Source organism: Myotis yumanensis, unplaced genomic scaffold, assembly GCF_028538775.1.
Source record: "Myotis yumanensis isolate MYYU_CA2020_CCGP unplaced genomic scaffold, mMyoYum1.0.hap1 SCAF_12, whole genome shotgun sequence".
Classification (NCBI taxonomy): domain Eukaryota; kingdom Metazoa; phylum Chordata; class Mammalia; order Chiroptera; family Vespertilionidae; genus Myotis; species Myotis yumanensis.
This window is the reverse complement of record NW_027223763.1, coordinates 36319968-36343773: the sequence shown is the minus strand read 5'-3', so window position 1 is coordinate 36343773 and position 23806 is coordinate 36319968.

Below are 23806 nucleotides of genomic sequence, written 5' to 3'. Positions count from 1 at the left end.
AAAGAGGTTTCTGCTGGTGACATTAGAGAGCAGGCGCTCGTCTGTATTGTAACAGCTTAATTATAAGTGTGGGTATAATCACACAATCTGTCATTATACCTTTTTTTCTACCCAGAGAATTTGTACTGCAATCACCATAACACTATAACAACATGAACAACAGACTGTCTGGCCTCCCATGATCGTTTCGTTTGCCATGCCTGGTAGGGATGAGCAGTCAGCTTTGGATGAAAGAACTGACTCCCATCTAGCAGCAAAAACAAGTCTCAATCCTTCACAGGGTTTTCCGGGCATCCTGTTCATTCGGTTTTCTCCAAAGGACAGTCAAGTCCTTCACTTTCCTCCCAGCCTCACAAACCCTCCCTCTGGTTTCATCTGTTTGAAAATTGCACAAGAAGAAACCACCCTTCTGCTATTTTATACCCAAACCAAGTGAAGTGGAAATTGCATGAGGAAACCTATCCATCTGTTATCCTTCAGCTCAGCAGTGGATGGAATTTATTACACTCTGCATCCTGCCCCCTGCCTCTGCCAGGCAGCCTGTGGGGTGAAGTATGGATGGAGAAGGAGGCTCCAGTCTCAGAGAGGGGGCGATTGCCTTTGCAGCTCTATCAGCAGAAGCAGCAAACCTATTTATTACAGAGCGAGAGGGGCAGCCATAGAACAGCAGCAGAGGGGAGGAAAGGTGTCGCTGTTGAACTGAGAGTAACCTTGCCTCTCACAAGCCACTGACTATACCATTTCATCCTTAATAAGGAGTCGAGACCAGGGCCAAACTCTGAGGGCCCTACAACTCACTTCCTGGAGCAAGAAGAAGATATTTTAGAGGGAAGCGCTATTTTTAAAAGAGACCGTGAAAGTTCGTCAGTGAAGTGTTTTCATGTGCCAATAATTCTTAAGAAAACGGCTCCAGGACAAAAGGAAATGATGCCCGGCCTCCAGCCCCTTCTTTGGATCCAGGAGAGTTTTTGGAATCATCCTACACTTCACCTTCTGGGTAAAGTGAAATAGCTGTGGTTGTGATGTTGATGATTGACATGTACCACTGGTCCCATTAGCACAGACGATTCTTTTATCATAAAGGAATAGCTGATTGAGTCCCAGACTTGTCAAGAATGAACAACAGGAACTCAACATTATTAAGAAACAAAGTTCAACTGAGTTAATTTAAAGATTAAACTGGCTTTATTAAAGGATTTATGAATTGGGCAGTATCCAATCTAGCAAGCAGAGAGGATGACAGTTGTCATGTTTTGATATCAGAACTCATTTAGTTAATTAACAAATTTTAAAAAATATATACATTTAAAAACCTGCTTTTACATAGTAAAATTTTTAATAGTTTTTTTAAAAATTTTTATTGATTGATTTGAGAGAGAGAGAAACATCTATTTGTTGGTCCACTTGTTTTACATTCATTGATTGATTCTTGTAGGTGCCCTGACTAGGAATCAAACCTGCAACCTTAGTGTGTTGATTATCATCTAACCAACTGAGTTACCTGGCTAGCATTTCATAGTAAATTTTTCTATTTGGCACAAGATATGTTGTTTATTAACAGACCCAGATATTTTAATTTCTCAGCAATAAGAAGTGAAAATAGATAAATCTATGTTCAATATTGTATCTTATTTAGAGATGATCTAACTAATTTAATGAATTTTTATCATTTAATTTAGCTTAGCAAACCTTAAGACGTCAGGCTACCACAAAGATTTGGGGAAATTTTTGAAAGGGTCACCTAAAAACCTCTTATCCTACTTTTCTTATCGGGGAAATTGGGATGTGCCTTTGCCCACTGAGTGCTAGGGTGGTGTCCTTCGATAGCTTGAGAAAAAGAATTTTCTGACACTTGCACAGGAGAATGAGTGATTTTTCTTTTTGTGGAATTACATCCCTGGGTTTTCCAAGTCCCATTTCCTTTAACCCAGTCCTGGAAGAAGTGTAACTGAGGTTTCGGTAGAGTTAAAAGCAAAGCCAGTGTCCAGAGTTTCCATGTCACAGCCAGGTCCAGTTCAGCATTAGACTAGTCACAGTCCATTCTGGCGGTATGGGCTGTGGGCCACGTGGGCGAATGCAGGGCAGCCAAGAGAGCACACTCCCTGCGACATAAGTCCCAAGAGAGCCAAGAGCACCAAGAGGACAAGAGAGCAAATCCTTTGTTTAGGGGGTTAAATATCCAAAATTCTACACCCTTACAGTGGCCATGCCCATTCTGGCCAATGACTTATTCCCAGGTGTGACTGATAGACAAGCACCTGTGCTAGGCCCCCCAACTTTACTGGGTATGCGTTTATCCTCCCTCTGCTGGACCCCTAGAGAGTGTAAAGTTGTAGCTTAATAACTAGTTCATTACAACAGTATCACGTATTTATATCTATTTCATATATTTGTTCTTAACAATTATATTTAGACAACCCACAAAAACTTTATGAGACACAATAGACAAAATCATCCATAATCTCAAGTCACTTTTTCTTGCTGAAAAATGTTATAACAGATGGCATGAACTTACTGGACTTTTAGTAAGCCTAGGTAGAATAAAAGTTTTGTGTGTCTGTGTTATTTTTAATGCTGATAATCCTGAAGATATACCTATTTTAATTAAACCAAAAAACTTAAATTACTAGGGATTATTTTAGATTGCATGAACTTAAAAAACATTTGGGTTAGTTTCTATTATATTTTTCAGAGTTTAATTTATATAAGCACTTAACTTTCTCTAAGCCAATTAAATAGAGCTCTTTTACAAACTAATTTTGGCAATACCATTCAGAGGTAGAAAAATATTATACATCTACAACACACATACACACACGTAGACATAGATATACAAAAACATACAGACACAGAGCTATTATAGTTTTCATTCTAAAATTTTAGCCGTGAATAACGTACAATAATATAAAACTCACTAGTTTATAAAAGGAACATTTGGATCCAAAATTTCTTTCAGCAGGTAGAATAAGTTAAGTTTACCTGCTCAGATGGCTAAAGCTTTTTACTAATATATGTGAAAAACACATGTTATGCCCAGATTTCAGGATCCCCAAGAAACCACACCAGGGAGCCAGCCGAGTCTGATGCAAAAGCATAAGAGTCTTTATTCGAGCTAGCTCGGCTCCCCCACCTCGCCGACACAGCGCAAGTGGCAGAGAGAGAGCTAGCCCTGTGTGAAGAGGGGTTTTATAGGGGGTTGGAGTAAGGGGAGGAGAAAGGACTGTGGGCCCTGCCGATTGGCCAGGCAAAAGTCAGTGTCTTGTTACACAGGATGTGGTCATATCTATGGTGCGCACTTCCCTTGATTGTCATTGGTTAGTTTAAAGAAGTCCTGGGTGTGGCTAGCAGAGGCTTGGGCTTCTGGGAAGAAGCCTTGCCGAGCACATGGCTGCCCCAAAATGGAGGATCCAGGGTAAGATGGAGGGCGTAGCCCTTACCCTGGGGCAAGATGGAGGGCGTAGTCCTCGCCCTTTCACTCACATGATTTTTTATTTGCTTAAATTTCAAATGACCTTTTTCTCATTTGTTCTCCTTTGATAAGAATTACCTCCCTGAAGTTTGTAGAACATTTACTTCCCAAAGGGACAGCGAAAGAATGCAAGTTCTCCAAGAAGGACTTTGGTTTCCTAAGTCCAGAATATTTATAATACTTATAAGCCTTTTGAAATAAATAGGTGACATTTTGGGATTGATAAAGAGAATTGATTTGAGTTTGAACTGTGTCTGGAGCCACATTGCATTTCTGGTTTTGCAAGGATTTTCAGATAAGGGCAGTTGCTTTTAATTCCTCAAATTACTGAGTTGCATTTTAAATGACACCATAGGTTGGCCAACCCACAAATCCTCTTACAAAGGCTTTAGAAAGTTTTCTTTCCCTCTGGGTACATTTAACTTAGGGGAGGAGGCCTAAAAATATATCTATCAGGCTCTGAACATCAGCTTCCAATCTGGCCAAATTTCTGATCATAAAGTTATTAAATGCTTTTAGGTGTCAGCTAGGAGAAGCAATAAGTATTTCTGGCAGTATTGAACAACCACTTGGACTCCAGTGATGTCCCCAAAGACGGTGCAAAGGATATTTTATTTTCCCCTCTTTATCGGGTACTGTAGACAGAGAGCTGGGAGAGCTGACTCTGGTAAAAAAAAAATTCTCACCCATACCCAGCTTCTGCCAGTTTCCTCAGGAGCCCATCACAGCCATCACATTTGCTAAAGTTCAAAGATTTTTGACTCAGGCAATGTCCCTGTCTAGAAGCTCCAAGTAATTACACAAAATGTAAGGCTTTTATAGGCAGAAAGGGGTGGAAAAGGGATGTTTCTAGCAATGAGTGGATTATTTCTGGCTAGGTTACCTTTCTTTGGGGAAGGGTGGAGGTCTATCAGGCAGATTACCTCACTAGACCGGGAAATTCCAGATTGACTGGTTAAGATTACATTCCTGGGAGAGGCTGAAACTATAATTAGGTTAGGTATTAAGTCTTAGTTTGGTCATGTGGGCTTAGCACAAGTGACTCCATTTGGGGCCAGCTCTTTTTTTAATAACCTCATGCTTCAGATTCTCATATTCCTTCTATGTTTATGGATCTCTTCAGCCTCCCAGAATATATGGTTATTTTTTGGTGTTTGGTGAATTTTCTTTGATCCATAATTGAGTACTCAAAACACAAAGAAAACGTTGGAGATTTGATTCTTAATCATTAATGATCTCCCTCACAGACCATCAATTACAACCTAATCCTTTAATGTTGCTTCACATCTATCCTCAGGCCTTAAAAGAGATAAGGCAATTAGTGTAGGTTCCTTTTTTTTTTTTTTTTTTAAATCAGAGTGAAATTTAAACTAGCATCACTAAGCCTGCCAATATCTCCTCAAAACAAAAACTAGTAAGGAGGGTCTATGAAAACTTGGCATCTAGGTACCATATTAATGTCACATGTTATATGAATTTGTCATTCTTTCTAACAATGCAAAGTTAAGCCCTTTTAATTGATTCATATATTTAACTCATTCATTTATTGAAGAGTTCCTTCTATGAATCAGATACTTACTATATTGTGTTAGGGATAAAAGTCTGAACAAAATAGACATAGTTTCTATCTATAGAGCTGAGAATCCAGTGAAGGAGACAGTCAAGAAAATGGTCCAATGCAATGTAGTGTCTAAGAACAGGGAAATTATCAGTGATTGAGGGAATGTAAGAGGGACCTATAGCCTAGAATTGGAGATAAATATGAATAAGTTGGAGAATAATGGAGAAGTATATTCACTTTATAGAAGGCAAAGTGGCAAATGTTTAGAGGCAAGTGAAACATGATACCTACAAGGATTTTGAAAGAGAGATACAAAGAAGAGAGAGAGAGAAATTCATAGGGCTAGCCTGCAGGCTGGAGACTGTAGAAATGATGTTGCAATTCAAATCCAAAGGCAGTCTGGAGTCACCCTTCTTTTACAAGGGACCTCACTGTTTTTCTCTTAAGACCTTCAACTGTTTCAATGTGACCCAACCACTTTATGGAGGGCAATCTGCTTTTTTTTAAGTCTAGTAATTTAAATGTTAATCTTACATAATAAATACCTTCAAAGAGACATCTAGATTGATGTAAAATTAACCATCACAGTAACAAACAACTTATAGAGGACCTTGTTAAGGATTTTTACATTTATGCCAATAGCAGTAGAGAGCTATTTGGGATGGGGTTGAGGTAATTTCACAGTGGTGATAAAATAAGAGCTGGTATTTAGGCAGGTGACCCTAGTCACATCATGTGGAAGAGAACTCCAAAGGAGGGAGATGAGACTGGAGACCAGAAGACCAAAGAGGAGGCTGCTGTGATAATTTTGGTGGGAGGAAATGATTTCTTGAACTAGAGAAGTGTCAATAACAATGGAAGAAAACAGATTCAAGATATGCAATAGATTCATTATTTATTTATTTATTTTTTAGGGAAGGGAATGACATCATTAAAACTTCATAACTAGTTAGCAGGGCAAGCTGCATAATTGTTGGGGCCCAGTACAAAATGAAAACGGTGGGTCCCTTGTTCAAAGGAAAAAGCTTTTCCTTTCTTCTGTAGTCTCCCTCAACCTGTCATAATACATTTTATCTGCTATTTAATGCCATTCTCCCTCAGGCACAAGAATATTCACGAAGCATGTGGCGACACAGGAGGCCCCTGGCCCAGCCTCAGTGGGTGGGTACATATGCCCACATCCATGACCCCATCCAGATAACTCCATTGTCTTATTACACTTCTTTTATAAACCATGAATTCAAAAGAAAAATTATTAAGAATTTCAGGACAGTAATCACAGAGCATTAAACCCCAAGCACGAGGTCCTTCTGAGTGCAGAACCCTGTGTGACTGCACTTGTCATGAGCCCGTGAAGCTGGTCCTTCCAGTAGGAAATAAAGGGTGGGCTGAGGGACAGGAAAAAGTAAAATGGTGGATGGTAGTGCCATTAACAAAGAGGAAAGAAGAGGGACAGATCTGAGGCTCTGGGGGAAAGGAAGCTTGCAGCTTTGGATGCTTGACTATACAGGGACAAGTCCAGCCCGGAGCTAGATGTGTGCATTTGACCTCAAAAAAGGAATTAGAACTAAAGATATAAAAGTAGATATCATCAGTGTATAGATTGTATTCAACTATTTATTCTGGAAGCAGTTGTTACCTGAGAATCAAACTTCTCCCTTGCTCCTGGGAGTGGGGTTCTTGCAGTATCTTTAGAAAATGAGTTTTCTAAGATTTCCATGGGAGGAGGAATGGTTTTTATTGGCATAGAGTTACATTCCTTGGACTGTAAAAGTCCCTGCCCCTGAACCCAGTCCTCGAAAAGGTGCAGCAGGGGTTCCAGTAGAGCCGAAAGTGAAGCCAGTGACCAGAGCTTCCGTTCCATGTTGCAGCCAGGTGCAGTGCAGTTTCAGGTTAATTAAAGTCGCTTAGTCCAATGTGTGGAGTCTACATGGCCATGCGCCTTGTGGGGGAAAGCAGGGGAGTGTGCCCCCTGCAATAGAAGTTCCAAGAGAGCCAAGAGCCAAGAGAGAGAACTTCCTTTGTTCAGAAGTTTAAATACTCAGGTTTCTTGCCCTTGCACTGGCCACCCATATTCTGGCCAGTTATCTGTGCCCAGATTTGACTGATAAGTAAGCACCTTCCCACATCACTCAGACCTTATTGGGCATGCATCCAAACTGCCTTTGTCCAGTCCCTTCCCCGACCAAGCAGCGGGGAACAGACCTGGTGAATGTTAAATTAGCAAAGCTGTATAAATGGCATGCCTGTTATCTGGTATTCTCTTTACTCCCTTCCTGTTAAATAATAACCAGATTATGACAATGGTATCACAGTGACAGGTTTGTGCTCATCCATATACATGTGGCCATTTAACAGAGACAATGATCCTGAAAGAACTCATGCGGTTTGTGGACCTAGAAGCTGGAAACCCACTGGCTAGCTGAGAACAAACCTCCTCACCCCCTAACCTCTCTTTCACACACACTAAACGAATAAGCTTTGACGCTCTCTTACAGCTTGAGTAAAGCTAGATAGCACAAGGGGATCATCCCAGTTCTGAGTTCAGAAGGACCTAGCTAAGATCCTAACATTTCCTAATTGAGTGACTTGACACACATCACCCTCACTAAGCCCTTGTCATTTTCCTATGTCAAAATCAAGGTCACTAAATATCTTCCACTTTGTTGGGGGCTGAAACAAAATAGTGAATACGAATGACTTTTATATCTGCAAAATAACTATAGCTGTAGAAATATATTATTATTATTGTGGTAGACCTGGGCAGTTGGGAAAGCTATGTTAGCTCTTTCATGCTCCCAGACATGAAAAGGTACGTATGTGAGAACTGAAGTATTCTGCACGGCATCCTAGCACCTGCCTGAGAAGTGTGTGGTCAGGAACAGCCATGTCTGGCTCAACTTCATAATGACAGTTGTTTTCCTTTGAGCCAAGCAAGGTGGCCATAGAGAGCTCCTATCACCAGTTCTGCCAGTCTGTTTGATGAGGCCCACCCTCTTCTCTGCCCACTGATTGCATTGTCTTTGCTGTTTCTGGTTCTCCAGTCAGCCCGTGGCATCAGTTGTCCAGGGCCTCATTTATTAGAGCCATCCCTCATCATTCCTGCCATGTTCTGTGCTCCCTACAAGAGGCACGAGGTGGAGGGAAAATAATTAGTAATCCAGGCACTGCAGCCCTGATGAGACACCTGCAGCATAATCATCCAAATCAAATATTTGGCTCAGCTTCTTCAGATGATATATCTCTCCCTGCAAATGCTGAATGGCAGCTTAGCCGAGCTTGTACTGAAAAGGAACAACATATCGGAGAAAGGAGGGAAACTTCCATTTCGCCACAGTCTGTGCCAGTGGAGCTGAATCCCAGGCTCAGACCCTGTCTTATGTGTTCAGAAACCTTCCAATGCCATCAGCCAGAAGGGACAGTTGTGGGAATGGGAAGAGACTATTTAAATTACTCAAGTGACTCAGGAATGAGTACTTGTACCGCCAAGGAAACACCCAATTGTGTTCTCTGAAAATGATCACTGTCTGACATAGGGGCTGGCAGCTTTCTGAGTCCCTGGGAAGCTATTTGAGTATACAGCACATCAATTTATCTTTATTATTCTACAATTGAGAAAACTGAGGCCTAGACCTCAGTTTTTCATGGTAGACCCAGGACTGGAACTCTGGGCTCCTACAGTCTGATTGAGCTCACCCCTCTGCCAGCCACACTTCGTCTTGAAGGCAGTCCACATCTCTATTCATGGAATTGAGTACAGTAGCTCTGTCATTGCCACATTTATTCCGTATAGTTTCTAGACTGTTTGCTACATTCATAGCTTTTTTCACTTGGAAAGGTATATTAGGGTTAAGAATCAGAGAAGATGCTAGTCTAGCTCATTTCCATAATCTATCCATTTAGCTGGTATTTTTAGCATGTAATTTTCCTGGATACATCAAGATATATCCTAAGAGCCATATATAGAACATTAATAAATTTTCTTCTTTGAGTTAATAAGGCATTAATACAAATATGTGAGAGCTTGGGTTAATTTCCCCTTTTATATAAACCATAACCCCTTTCGTAGCCTTTAATAAACACTTAACCAATTGAAAATAAAGTTGCTTTTGTTTAAGGAGTTATTTAGACTCTGTCTTTCTAACCAGATTGAAAAGGCCACAAGGGCAGGGTCCATGGCCATTGTCCTATCTGCAGTCACATGCCCAACACTCAGTATTTGCTCAATAAATATTTTTAGGAAATTTAAAATAATTTGGAATTATATAAAGAACAGTAAATTTGATGGAGGGGAAGCAGCTATAGATTTATGTAATCCTTTCCCCTCTTTTTACAGATGAGTAAACAGAGACCCAAGAAGTTGTGACTTAACCAAAGTGTCACAATTAGTTGACCCATTCATTCAAGACATTTATTGAGTGCATGGTCTATGCTTGATAGTTATAGAGACTATTAAGACATATCACTGCTGCCAGAGAGCTCAACGTTTAAGGGGAAGAATATGCAATTAAACAGATAATTACAATACAGTGATGTAAGTGATAGGATAGAGATGCAAGAAATAGCCTGCTTAAAGAAGTTAGGATAAGTTTCACAGAAGAGTAAATTTGAAGAATGTGTTCAAGGATTAATTGAGCCTGTCAATCAAAAAAGGGGGTAAGACAATCCAGACAGAGGGAATAGCATTAAAACCTCAGAACCCTAAGAGCATAGAATGATTCAGGAGAAGTGGATTGGCATATAAGAGACATAAAGGAACTGGCAGAAGATGGCTTGAGAGGGGGAGGTGTGGGGCCAGATATTAAAGAGTCCTGTCTGTTGTGTTAAGGATTTGGACCTAGGCCAGTGTTCCTCAAACTTAACTGAGCATAGGAATAACCCAGGGGTCTTGTTAAAATGCAGATTTTGACTCAGTGCGTCAGCAGTGGACACTAAGATTTTGAATCTCTAACAAGCTCTCTGGTGATGTCAATGCTGCTGGGCTCAAACCTCGTCTGAAGAAAAAAAAAAAATCACCAAGAAATAGGAAGCCTGCAGAGGTGTATATATAAGGGTGGTTCTTAAATTGTGCTCCCCACATTTTTCACTTTCTGCACTAACATACTAATGGGAAACTCTGAGGGAGGACCAGCATTGTGTTTGCACAAGTTCTCAGGTGATGCTGAAAATTTGCACTGAAATTCGAGCACCACCAAACTAGGACAATAATGTGATAGTATTTACTCTGTAGGAACCACCAGACCCCCAGTTCAGTGCTCCTTTCATTCAAAACCCCCCCAAATTATGCAGATCTCTAGATACAATATTTTAGATCCAAGAATATTCTGATATTTCAAAATGACAGAGTTGTTAATGAGGAATAAATTTATTTACTTTCATTGCATTCAGAATCATCTTTATGATTACAAATAGCATGAATTACCCTGTGTTTGATGACATCTTTAAGTGTTAGTAATTGAACTGCACATTTTATGAATATGAGTAGAGAATTAAGACAAACCAATATTCAGAAATCAAACTTGACCCCAACCAATTGGTTTTTAAATTGTTTAGAAACAACTTATGCTTTTTTTATTATATTATTCTTAGATACATCTGAGGCAGAAGATGAAGAAGTAAAATATTTTATCAGAGTTCATGCTTAGACTCAGGGAAAATTTCTGATTATCATTTATCTTGGAATCATATCATTGGATCTGATTATTTTAAAGGAATACTAAGTATTTTTTTAAATAAAGCTTGCCCCAGGGTTTTCTCCCCTTTTATTGTAATTTGTATTGCGCAATAGCTGAAATAAAAAAGAGAGATACATGAATGAGTGTATCAATGGATCAATTTATTTATAGAAAGGCAATAAGCATATATGAATGAACAAAGGAAGGAAGGAACAATTAAGACAATTATTTAGGCAATATAAATGATTAATTTTATTATACAAGAGCCTAGAGCACATTAGAATCAACTGAAAAGCTTTTTAAAATGTCATGCCAAAACCTCACTCCAGGTTAATTAAATCAGAAGCTGTGGTGTCAGTATCTTCTCAACTTTCCTGGTGTTTCTCAGGTACTAACCAAGGATTATAGCCATTGGCTTAAAGGTATTAAGCTTTCAGTAACAGTATTTTTTATAGTTAAAATTGTAAATGACATTTAAAAAAATCTTTTGGAGTTTTTGAAAGTATGGCCTCTCACATTCTGGCAGATCCTGGTCTATATAAAATAAGAATGTTTAAACATGACTCTGTTACTAAAACCCAGGACTCTTTTATAGCTATAAGAAGACAAGAACCAGACCCAAAGACAGCAAATTAGAGCATCTTTGGGTGGAAAATTCCTCCTTGCCAATTCAGAAAGTGACAGTTCTATAAAGGGAACCTGAACTTCTAGTAAGAGGCCAGTAACCACAAAGGCATGCCAGGACAAAGCATTTGTTTGCTCTCACACACACCCACAGTAAGTCATTTCCTGTATCGTGAGGATAGGGTGCTGGCTGTTGGCAGAAGCAGCAAGTGTGGATGATACACACCTGTTTTAACTGCCTCATGAAGCATTGTGAGGGGTTTTGCTTGACTCTAGAAACGACACAGAACCTTCCTTTCGACTCTGGATGTTACAGGCAGGCCAGATGGAAGCCTGTCGACTATGTGATTGAGCGTATTTTTCATTTGAAAGTAGAAACCATTGGGCATGTCATCTGTAGGGTAAACTGGGAGGATATTTTTCTTCATTCTATCCAGCAGACCATGCAGAAACACCTGTTTCATATCTTGGAATCATTTGCAACTGCTATCTAAGAAATAAGTGTTGAAACAATATCATTAAGCCACTTCTTAAAATTCATACACTCAGGATTGAAGAAAATAGTAAAACTCGGGGCTTGTTTCCCCTATTCTGCCAACATAATGCTTAGAGCAGTGGTTCTCAACCTTGGCTACACATTAGAATCACCTGGGAATCTTTTTAAAATCCTGATTTCTGGACCTCAACCTCCGGAAATTCTGTTTCTTTGCTACAAATGTTGTGGCCCCACCCCATAACACGTGTTGGAGAGAGGTTTGTTTTTCCCTTCCTTTTTTAATTAAACTGCAGATTTAGCATTGCTGCCATAGGGTTTACACAGTGCTGTGCCAGAGAGCAGGTGAAGAGACACTGGAGTCCCAGGTTGGGGCTGTGTCCTCAGCCAACCTGAAGGGAACATCAGTGTGTGGCAGGAAAGTTTGTCACATTTCTGCAGAAGTATTTTTTTTTTATACTGGTGTGCATTTTTTAATGCTATGGCTTTCCCTTCCTCCCTCCCTCCCTCCCTCCCTCCTTTCTTTCCTTCCTTCCTTCCTTCCTTCCCTCCCTCCCTCTGCTTATATTATAGACACACGACCTAGTGCATTGGAAGACTGACAGATTTCTCAGTCACATCCTGTGATACTAGAGTTATTTCTGCATTTCTACCCAGACATGTAACATATGTGTACTTGAGGAGGTCATAGTACTGTCAGGTATAATGGCCCTATTTCCCAAAAGTCATGCTGGGACCAAAGACCATCCAAAGGGGCATGTCATTGCGTCATCTGAGAGTCACCATGAAGCATCACCATGCCTCCCCAGAGGGCAAGCCTGTTGGAGATAGACTCTCTGAAAGAGCTGGAATAAGATCACTCATATTCCCCACCATGGCCACCAACTCCCAAGATTGGATACAACATTATTTCTCATTATATCAAAGTATACCAAAGAAAAGTAAAATTTAATTAACTTCAGTGTTCAAAGGAGACAAACACAATGTCACATTTTGGAACTGTTTTGGGGAAACCAAATAAACAACACTCAAATTTGGTCTGTCTTTATGAGACCACTGAGTTAAGCCTGACCAGTGTTTCCTAACTGTACTTTGTGAAACCTTAGCTTATTGCTCCCTTAACCTTAATATTCATTGCAATCATCTGGGGATCTTGTTAAATTGCAGACTAGGATGCTAGTAGGCAGAGGTGGGACCCCAAGCTCTGCATCTCTAACAAGCTCCAGGTGACTCCAGGTGGCCCAGAGGCCACACCCTGAGGAGTAAGACCCAGGGCTTCTTGGAGGTGCTCCATGAGGCTTAGAAGGAGAATTGAGTAAAACACTACCTCTTCTTCCTCTGCCCTTTTGAACAGGAGCAATTAGCTTTATTTATTTAGAAGTATCACATAGAGTTTGTTTGAAAATGCATTCTTCTCCAGGAAGGAAGGAAGGAAGGAAGGAAGGAAGGAAGGAAGGAAGGAAGGAAGGAAGGAAGGAAGGAAGGGAGGCAGGGAAGGAAGGAAGGAAGGAAAGGAGGGAGGAAGGGAGGGAGGGAGGGAGGGAGGGAGGAAGGGAAAGCCATAGCATTAAAAAATGCACACCAGTATAAAAAAAAATACTTCTGCAGAAATGTGACAAACTTTCCTGCCACACACTGATGTTCCCTTCAGGTTGGCTGAGGACACAGCCCCAACCTGGGACTCCAGTGTCTCTTCACCTGCTCTCTGGCACAGCACTGTGTAAACCCTATGGCAGCAATGCTAAATCTGCAGTTTAATTAAAAAAGGAAGGGAAAAACAAACCTCTCTCCAACACATAGAACAGCAAAGGGAAAGCCCCATAGAGGCTGACCCTGCAGTCCCCAGCTAAATGATGATTTTCATTTGTAGAACCTTCCATTGACCCATGTAAACAGGAACAAAAACAGATGTTCAGTAGTCTGGTACCTAAGGCCAATTTCAGGAGGGAGCAACTGGTAAATGTAAGCTGTAGGTGGATGGGGCCAAACTTAATTAGGGAATGTTTCAAATTTGAAGCAGAATAGAATTGTTCCTATCGAAGGGTGTCTTCGGAGCACAGTGCCTATGAGAAACCTTTCATGCAAGTTTAAAGCATCCTTTATATAATCAAAAAACTTATTAAACTTGAGCAAAAAACAACAACACAAAACCAACTGTGGGTTCAAAGACACCTAAGTATCTCTCACTAGAGCAATATTCGCTAAGATTTTATCCAATTTAATTATTCATAATGGAACTTAATGATTTTCCTGTTGGGTTGTTTGGTGCCACACTAATATTTTTAAAGGGCTTGGCAAGGTCAACCGGGAAACCAGTAGCTCAGGACTCCAGAACACACTCTGCTCACTCACAGTTCAAAGTTGCCTGCGATCTTTGTCTCCCAGACGTGGGACAGAGGCAGTTCGGATGGAAATAAAGTGGTTGATGAAGGAAGATATGTATAGACAGGCAGGAACTGAGAGAATTATGAAAATTAATTTTACATGAGATCTGGAAATGAAACCTGCTCGCATCATTCTAGATCAGTGTCTGCTTGGGGAGGCAAATGACCTCGGCCGCATGTACTGTGAGGAGAACTGCGGTTTGAAAGGAGGGCTGATCCCCGGTTTGAATGCAGGTTGTCCAAGCCTTATGGAAACCAGGGACAGGTGCTGTGGCCTCATTTATCATTTAAATTAGTGCTTGTGGCTAATAAGGTAAACTTGGGTCATTGCTTAGAGCTGAGACATTGTCATCAGGCCACTGATGAGTTAGAGTTTGTGCCCAGGGATGAGCTGTTGATGAAGAAGCGGAATTTGTTGTCGATAATTTAAAACAAGGCTTTTTGACATAAATGTGTGCATTAAGAAATAACGAGAGACAGAAGATCTGGGAGCGGAGGGCCCTCATCCTGCAGGGTGGTGAGTGGCGGAGTGAGGATGCACTCCCTTTATTGTATCCAGGCTTCACTTTGCTGCAGTTTTGAATTAGACCACATCACTCATTAGGCTTGCTGGCCTGGCCCCAGTAGGCAGGTGAATTTTTAGCCTCTGAATTAGAATTTCTCCTCAGAGACCCATGCTAGGGTGAAAAAAAGAGAGAGAGAGAGAGAGGATAGTTATCAAGGGAATAATTTTTCTCCCCAAGATGACCCTTGTGCTTTCCCAGTGACAGAGATAGCAGAACAGAGCGCTCACTAATGAAGTCCCATAAAGAAGAAGAAAGCCACCTGTCCAGGCTGCACTTCCTGGGAGGCACTCACTATATTAAACAAATATTTAATGGCACACTATGAGGTGGTGATTACTGTGTTTTATATTTTTTTCTACTGTGACACATTCAAAGAATCCTGACATATGGCTTAGGTTGGATTCCCCACGCTTTCTTGGGAGATATTCCATTGGTTGTCCCATTCATAAGGGAGAAGTGAAGTGAGACAGTGAGTGGAGGATGCTCAGGAGGTGTTGTGAGGAGGTTACCAGGGCAACTAGGACTCAAACATGCTACAGACCTCTGGGGCTGGTGTAGAACATGCCTCAGATTTGTCCGCCTGAGGCGTGAGGAGGATAAGACATATACTCACCACTCCCCATTGACATTTAGTGAGGGCTGCTCCCAGGGCATCAGCTGTCCAGCCTGCTCTGCATGTGGTCTGGGCACACTCCAGGGCCCGGAGAGAGCCCTTGGGCAGGGAGTGGCTAATGTTTTCCCTAAGAAGCTGCCAACATGCAGGAGAAGCAGTGAGTGCTAAGGGGATCTGGGCAGGGCACCCATTGCTTCCATCATAATAATGATCACTGACTTTAGAGGTGATAGTTCCATTGGGAAGATAATAATAAGTAGTATTTATTGAGAAAATGGCTATATTCAAGGAACTATGTTAGGCATTTTCACTTGATTTTAGCCAGAAGGTCGAGAAGTGATTAAACATTTTCTATTTGATCTTCACAAGTCTATGAAGTTAGGTAATAGTATACCCATTATATGGACAAGGATACTGAGGCATTAAATAACTTGACCAAGTTTGCCCCATCTAGTAAGTGATAATATTAGTAGTCATCCAGACAGGCTGGCTCCAGAGCCTGTGTGAGTAACAACTCTTTTCAATGCTTCTCTCTGACTCATGAACAATTAAAAGAATAATATGACACAATATAAAGGGATATTCTTGTATCAAAATGTACTTTCAGGAGATGCTTTCTTCCTGAGGTTATCACATTTCATGGAGGACAAAGACTTAATCCAAAGGACTGTGTGTCCCATAACAGAGCCACCAGACCTGGCAACATTGATAGAGCTTTGGAGGGACCGACAGGAGGATCCTCAGCAGCCAGAGCCCAGACGTGGGACTGACTGAGGGGAACATCACTCCTCCTGGCCACTCGTCTTTGGATTAAACACTTCTGATGCCTGCACTGAACGGCATACAATCCAACAATGCTGACTTGGAATCATCAAAAAATGAGCAAAGGTACATGAAGAGGGGTGTTCATCCTAGAACTATTTATGATCGCAGAACATCCAGCATCGGGGCCTTCTCAAGCTACAATACTAGTATATCCATACAGTGGAATACCATGCAGCCTATAAGGGAAAGGGGAACGTTCTAGAGATACTTTTTCATATGTGAACTCATTGCTTTCCCATAAAACTGTTTAGAAACGTACTTGGTCACCAAGTCAGATGGAAACGATAAAGTGACTTCTCATGCTTCCTATTTGTGGATGTGCTTTATCTCTGATGCATAGCTCTCTTGAACTTGGTAAATCAAAAGTTTATCACAAAGAAATGTCTGCATTTAAGTGAAAAGCAAGTTAAAACCAGCATTTCCGGCATGACGACAATTTTGAAGTTATGTAGATGTAGACACAAACAGTGTCAGGCATATAAATCAAAATACTAACAGGGTTTATCCCTGCCTGCTGAGTCTCCGGGTGGATTTTGTTCTGTTTCCTCTTTCTGTGTTTCTAATTTTTCTATCATAAACATGCCTTTTCTCTCCGCCTGTGTGTGTGTGTAGGTGGGTGTGTGTTTATGTTTTCCTTACACAAGATTTAAGATTTTGGTAAAGATGCCGTATCAGGAGCAATTGGGGAATATCCTCCCACCCTGAAACCGACAGCAGCAATTGTATGGAATTTGGTATTCAGAGAACCCAAGTCCCTGGCTTCGTTCTGTCATTTGTTAGCTTTATATCCTGGCCTCTTGACCCCTCCTCTCTTTTATTTCAAAATGAGGATGACAAGATGTCCCACAGGGTAAATTATAATGCACTACCCTGGTTTGGGGTATTATTATCAAACGCTCTGGGAACAGTCTTCATTCAGGGATAGTGGGGCAATAAGGGCACATGCTCTGAAAGCTAAAAGGAGTGGAAGGCTTCGATGTCAGGAAAGATATCGTCAGACATGCTGAAAGCAGGGGAATGGGGGTGCCCGAAGGTCACTGTCAACCAGCTGAGGCAGGACAGGGAGGAGGGGCAGACACCACATTCCAATCAGCCAGACCAAGGGCCTGACTTTCAGCAACTCCAGAAATGCAGGCTTGGATTGGTCATCCAACCCTTAATAGGGGAAATTTCCAGAGGATGCAATCTTCCTGGTGAATTCGTTTCTGAAGAATTATGAAATAATGAGTGAGTATCTGTTGTAATTATGTGGGAAGCTAACTGCTATTTTTCTTGATGAAGCTGACTGTCTGGGGCCGCGGCTGGAAAAATGCATCTGCCTTCCCCGGGAAAATGTGAGCCGAGCCGGCACGGGGAGGCCTTTGTCTCCTTGTGTGCCTTTTCTTGGTTTTGTTTTTCTGCAGCTAAGACTGCTGCTACCACTGCCACTATTTGTTTTTGCAATTGTTCTTTGAAGGCCTCCAGCGAGAAAGCTGTTCTAATTGTACGAATCACAGCGCCTCTGAAGCATAGGAGCAGCCCCAAGTAATCTGTGCAACCATTTCATGGAACCTTCAGACTAGCTGGGGGCGCTTCCCAACTCCCATGAGGCCAGCGTCTGATGAGGGACATAAAGCAGCCGCCAAATGAGATGTGGGAACAGTTGTGTGTCATAAGCGTCAGTTCAGTCCTGGGCAGTCAGAAGTCAGGCTGCCCTCAGCCACGCATGATTGGCAGTGCGCTAATGCAAGCTGCCAAGCCGCACCCCGTCTTGTTAAAAACAGGGTCCCCGATAAAATCTGGCATCATGAAAGTGGAACCAGTCAGTGCTGGATTCAAATTACACTCTGCCACTACAAGCTGCATGAACTAGGCAAGCCACACGGAACTTGCTAAATGTAACTTTGCCTGCCGTCTTAGAATTCCAGCTAGAGCCCAGAAAGGGGAGCTGTTCCCCTCCCACTGCCCACCCATGCAGGGCTGAAATTGTCCTGTGACTCAAAGCTCATCACTCCAAGACAAGTCTAGGGCTGCACTGAGGAGACTGAGAGGGAAGAGGAGGTCTTTGAAGAGTGTTGTGTTCTAGTAGAAAATTCCCAGGAGGGGAAGTGAAGGGGATGCTTTCTACCCTTTCCATGAGGTAGCACATTTGAACTGAGTCCCTATTACGTTGCAAACACAGTTCAAGGTGCAAAGCAGGTGTGGAGAGCTCCCGGAGATGCATTTAGGGAGATGTGGTTGCCAGTGAGAAGGAAGGCTGAGGTCTCATTTGTAGGCTCGTCTGTGTCACTGTGAGCATACGAGACCAAAGGCCTTCTCAGGAACATGATGTTTGAGTTTTTCCATAGGCTGAGTAAATTCAGTGGAAGGGAGATGGGTGTAAATTGTCCTGAAAGTCCCATGTACTTTAGAGAACTCCTCTAGCCGTTTTTTCAGCCTTGTTTCTCTCTTCAGAGAAATAGTTCATGAGGTCAAGGAGACATGCTTACCTTAAAGACACATCCACCTGCAAACCATGCCCTCATTAGACTGTGACCTGGGTAACTGGGACTGCAAAATTCCCTTCCCAAATAGCCCCAAGTTAAGCCTACTTCCAAGGATGAACCTTATCACTGTGTGCAATGCCCAGGACCAAGGGCTGCTCAGAGGCTAGCATTTTGCAGGTGGATGTGAGGTCAAGGGTGTCCACACATATATGCGCAAGACCCCTTGGGATGGCCACGAGTGAAAGAAAGGAAAGGCCAACATTGGGCTGGTGGCTCAGGCTTAAAGCCAGCTTCTGGCATGGATGCCAAGGAATGTGATAATTCTAGAGACAACTAGAATCGCTGCCTTATGAAAGTCTGGTTGTTAAGGAATAAGAATAGAACACATATTATTAAATAGTCTTTAGTTTGAATTTCAATATTTAAGTGTACCTAAATATTTAAAATTTATGGGCTTCTGTTTGTACTCCTGCCTAAGGACCCACAGTATCAGGAGTAGCTCTGTACAAAGGAGCTGCCAGCCAGATGAGTCAAGTCTCATAGAAATAAGCTGAAAGGGAGAGTTATCTGTGGACAGCAGGATCCATCTCCAAAGTCAAAGAGCACAGGGAAGAAGTTCCCAGAGCCAAGGAGAGGGGTGGGGGAACTTGGGGGAAGGTTAGGGAAGGCGAAGTAGGAGGAAATATAATGGTTAAGAGGTGTCAGGGATGAGCCATAAAGAACCCTCCAAAGCCTTCAATATATAGTTAGAATTTGGACATATGCCTTCATAGAAGGCATTTAACAGCCAGGAGACAATCACAAACACAGCGCTATAAAATGCTCACAGTCTACTCATTCCTTGTCCCTGCCTTGATCCCAGAGAAAGGGAAGAGGGGGAACAGGTGCTAAAAAGAGCAAACTAGAATCCATTCATTATACTCTGCAGAGCGGGGTTCAGCCTGGACTTGGGTAGAGGAGACGTTTTTATTTGGACAAGAAATTGCAGTTTGACTTGGATGTAACTGGACTTTTGAAAAACCTGAAAACTCAAAAGCAATTGGAAAGCTATGGGATCAACCAAGATATTTTCAGGGAGTGAGAAAGCAAGGTTTAACAGGCAGGTTTGGAACAGCCGTGGTGGGCAGGAAGGAAATATGCAGTTTACTGACTGTACCCCCTTCAGTTCAGAGTATCCAGTTGATGGTAACTACTCTGGCCTTCAGTTTCCTCACCCTTAGTGTTGTGCACCAACTTTGAAAAGACGTGTGAAGAATAGAGATAATACCATGTTTCATGATCTAGTGCGGTAGGTTTTGAGCTTGCTAATTGTTGTTCTGAATAGCATCATTATTAAAATTGTGGCTGACAATACCATGGTGAGCTTCATTTTCATTCTCTTCATCCACTCATCCCTTCCAGAGTGGTTCTAAAACTATGGGTGAGTAGAAGTTTCTAGAAGGCCCCATGTCTGGATTCTGTGGGTATAAACCTGTCAGCTAGCTACAGGTAGCGATTGTCCCTTGACATAGGGATGTCATCACTGAATCAGTCAACAGCAAGAGCCATAGTAATATTCATGGAGAACCTACTGAGTGTCAGGAATAGTACTGGGGACATTACATATGTTTTAGCCATCAGCCAATTCCCTGAAAAGTGAAAGAGACCCCAAAAATGTGCCTGAAATCTTAAAAACTAGAAAGTTACTGCTCTGCAGAGGCTGCCTGGGAAGGCTTTCTGCTTTCTGCAGCCAAGAACGGTAAGAGCTCCTCAGAGAGCACTCGTGATGACAGGAAGGGAGGGACAGTGCACGGAGGACCGCAGCGACACCCTCTCCAGGAGCGTCTGTACCAAGCCTGTGGGTCAGGCCCACTTCATCGCTCTGAGAACTGGGAAATCTCACCTGATGAGGAAGGACAATGGCTATGCACTCCCTCCAAGTCTGTCATTTGGGTCAAACTTGTACATTAAATTGGTGCTGCATTCAAGCGTCAGTAATGATTTTTAGAACAAGAACCCAAAGCCAAGTAACATTTCATAAGCATCGACCACGTGCCAGGTATTAAGTCTTAAGAATTCAATAAATCTGTGACCCATTCCTTCCTGGGATGTTCCTCCCAGGGTCCCACCTAGGAAACAGATTCTCCTTGTTTGCCTCGGCTGGTGGCCCAGGTAACACTGCCCAGGAACGGTTCTCCACTTTTTGGAGTTCACAGAGAAGTATGGGAGCTTTCCACCTGAGGGCTACAGACCGGGGAGGACCGAAACATCTGTGACCCACTGGGGAGCACTCCCACTGAATGGCGTCCCGTCACCACAGGAAAACAGGAAGCAAATATTAAAATGGCCTGGAGGACCATTCACCAAAAAAAGTATGCATGCACCTGGAAAATGAACAGGGAAAGGATTCAACTACCCCAGTAATCAAGAAAACATAAATTCCAGTAGCAGTTTTTTCAACAAACATTTCATAAGCATCTACCATGTGCCAGGTATTAGGTCTTAAGAATTCAAAGATGAAAAGGCAGGTCTAGCCCTCAAGGAGGTCACACTGTGATTGGTGAGAAAGACAGCTAGTAGACTATGGAAGCACAGAGACATGGGCATGGGAGGCAGGTTGGTGCAATGTGCAAGGAGATATCCTAGGACACCTCACCCAGATTTGGGAGATGCGGAAGAACTTCTAATGGAGTGACATCCAATTAGAGGCCTGGAAGACAAGTGAAGGTTAGATAACAAAGATGGGAAGGAGGGGTTAGAGAGAAGGAAAGGGAGCCAGAAAGTCTCTCTGAATGGAGAGACCATCTTGTGCAAAGGCTGAGAAAGAAAAGAATAGGGCTGGTGGTTCAATGCAGCTGGAGTCAAAGATGGGAAGGGAGGGTGTTGAGTGAGGAGCCTGGGGGATACGCAGTAGACAGATGCTGGAGAGCCTTTGACCCCAGCTAAGTCCAAGGTGTTTCCTCAGAACACGTCAGTGAATGGCTCTGAGCCTGGGAATGTGGGAGCAGATTTGCATTTGAGAAGAATCACTCTCCTGCAGTGTGGATTGGGAAAAGCTGCTGGAGGCCTGAACTAGCAATGGGAATGAGATAGAATCACCAGTGATTAAGAAGGACACCTTATTTCGAGACCCCTCTCCCCTGCCCCTTCCCCCTATGCACAACTTGAGACAAATTTGCTCACAAGTAGTTTATTTGGGAGGTGAGCAAGGTCAATTAGGGAGTAGGAAAGAGAGACAGGGAAGGAAGGGAATAAAGCCAAGGGATGGGATATTAATAATCAAGCCAACGTTATGGGCAATTGACTGTAGAGGATGCCCAGGAAACTGGGCGAATCTCCAGCAGCGAGATGCAGGAACTTGATATAGGAAGCCTCTAGGGGACTGTCCACAAATGCTACAGGGAGCCTCCAGGCTGGGCCATGTGGATATGGATGCAGCACAGAGTCCCTTCCATGAACTGGACTTCCACAGCCAGATCTCACAGCTCCTCCACATTTCTATGGAAATGTACACATGCCTGAGGTGTACTAGTAAGTACACTGTGAGTTAGACCAACAGCAGTGACTGAGTCCCTGAGGACTTAACCTGCTTGTGCCTCCATGGCAAATGCCCTGCCTGGGTCTGGCCTGGATTAACAGTGTCAAATATGTCATAATAATTACTATTGTGATTATTTATTGAACACTGACAGGGTTCACCTAGAAAATGTTTTGTGAAATAATACATTGTAAAAATGCAATTACTAGAATTTATTTCTTGAAATGGATCCAAAAGTACTAGAAATTTTTACTGATAACAGGAGGAATGTGCCAATCAGCTGCAGGTCCTGTGGGGGCAAAATGTGGATTTCTCTCTTGGTTTTTACCTAAACTAAGCTGTAGGCACAAGAAACAATGGCTCAAAGCTAGATATCATTTCCTCATTCTAAATTATTTGATAATTCTAGGTGATCGGTGTATATGTGAAATGGTTTAGATTATGGATTTAGGAGTCATGAGACTAAAGTTTTGGTCTTGATTCTGTTATTTACTGACAGTGTGACTTTAGGGATGTCATTTAACTTCCTATTAAGACTCAGATTATGCAACTCTAAAATGGAGCAAATAATTTTTGTCTCTTTCTACCACATCTGGATCATAGCAAGTGATCGTGGTGGTCAAATAAATAAATAGAGAAGTATAAGCATAAAGCACTTTGCAAATAGTAAGAGTACAAAAAAGTTAATTATTATTGCTTTTATGTTTTTATTAACCCAAAGCTATTCACCAGTCAGATTAGTTTCACTATAATCCTTATTACTATTATTATCAATACTTTATAGGTCATATAAAAACAAGTGAGCTTTCTTGCAGACATTGCTGGCTGTGGAGTGGGGAGACCTGGACCCATTTTTTGCTGACTATTTTATCTTGAGCAAGTCACTTAATCTCTCTGAGCTTGGGAGCTCCAGTATCTGTAAAATGGGATGACTATGCCCAGCCTCTCTATCTTACAGCTGGGGCCAAAATTAAAGTAAGATTTTTGAAAGCACTCATAAACTTCAAAGTACAATGAGGGTAAAAGCTTTTAGTGTGTGTGTGTGTGTGTGTGTGTGTGTGTGTGTGTGTGTGTGTGTGTTATGGCACTGTGCTTTGTTTTATGAGGATTTAAAACATCAATTCAAGACATAAATTTTTATTCTTAAGGACTGTGACATCTATGAGGCCATATTTTGATAGAAAGCGGACAGGATTTGCAACTTTGGGGGCACAGGGGAGATGTGCTAGATTTCACAGTTTCAAAATCTCAAATCTTTTTTTGAGTATCAGATGGGTGAACTAGAGTAAGAGTGACTGAGATCAGAAGACAGGAAACTAATTCTCAGCTCTTGGAAGCTGGTGCAAGGTTTAGCTAACTAAAGCAGGTAACCAGCAGAATGTAGTGGGAGCTCTCATTGAACTGTGGGATCCAGGAAAGTCAAGGACACGTCCCAGCTTGGCATCTTACTAGCTGTGTGTTGCCCATCAAGTTACTTAACTTCTCTGAGCCTCTGAGTGTTGTACCTAAATTGTGGATAAGAATACCTCATAGCATTGTTCTGGGAATGAACTGAGTTAGCTACCACCCTCTCAAAAATGAATAGCCCAGGAAAATAATGGAGAGCCTGATTAG